The sequence below is a fragment of the Colobus angolensis genome, unplaced genomic scaffold (assembly GCF_000951035.1).
Source record: "Colobus angolensis palliatus isolate OR3802 unplaced genomic scaffold, Cang.pa_1.0 Scaffold135, whole genome shotgun sequence".
In the NCBI taxonomy this organism is placed as follows: Eukaryota; Metazoa; Chordata; class Mammalia; order Primates; family Cercopithecidae; genus Colobus; species Colobus angolensis.
In genome coordinates this window covers 3,472,976-3,473,541 of record NW_012114433.1, presented here as the reverse complement: position 1 = coordinate 3,473,541, position 566 = coordinate 3,472,976, and the positions used below count along the sequence as shown (strand labels likewise).

Here is a 566-nt window from a genome sequence, read left to right as displayed (position 1 = left end):
GATCCACCCGCCTCAGCCTTCCAAAGTCCTTCCTTTGTATAAAGATTTCAGTTGGCTTTATTGCTATTCTAGGATCAGGCAACACTTCGGTCTGTCAAAAAGAGTAAGGTGTTCCTCCATTTTCCTTTTTTGTTTATTGGGGGTTTTTTTGGGACAGGGCCTCCCTCTGTCAACCAGGCTGGAATACAGTGGCATGATCACAGCTTACTACAGCCTCCCAAGTAGCTGGGACTACAGGTGTGCACTACCATGCCCAGCTATGTTTTTTTTCATTTTTTGTAGACAGGGGGATCTCACTGTGTTGCCCAGGCTGGTCTTGAATTCCTAAGCTCAGGTCATCCTCCTGCCTCGGTCTCCCGAAGTGCTGGAATTACAGGTATGCAGCACCGTGCTCGGCCCCATCTTTAAATGGCCAGAGCTGTGTGAATAAAGATACTGTAGGCCAGTCAGGCACGGTGGCTCACGCCTGCAATCCCGGCACTTAGGGAGGCCGAGGCAGGTGGATCACCTGAGGTCAGGAGTTCGAGACCAGCCTGGGCAACATGGTGAAAACCCGTCTCTACTAA

The 566-nt window shown here is 50.7% G+C and overlaps 1 protein-coding gene across 1 annotated transcript in view; it reads right to left on the bottom strand.

Annotated features, from left to right (window-relative positions):
* The window catches only part of LOC105506326 (radial spoke head 10 homolog B2-like), a 67,302-nt gene that overhangs the window by 21,586 nt on the left and 45,150 nt on the right, over positions 1-566 (bottom strand). The window lies entirely within an intron of this gene.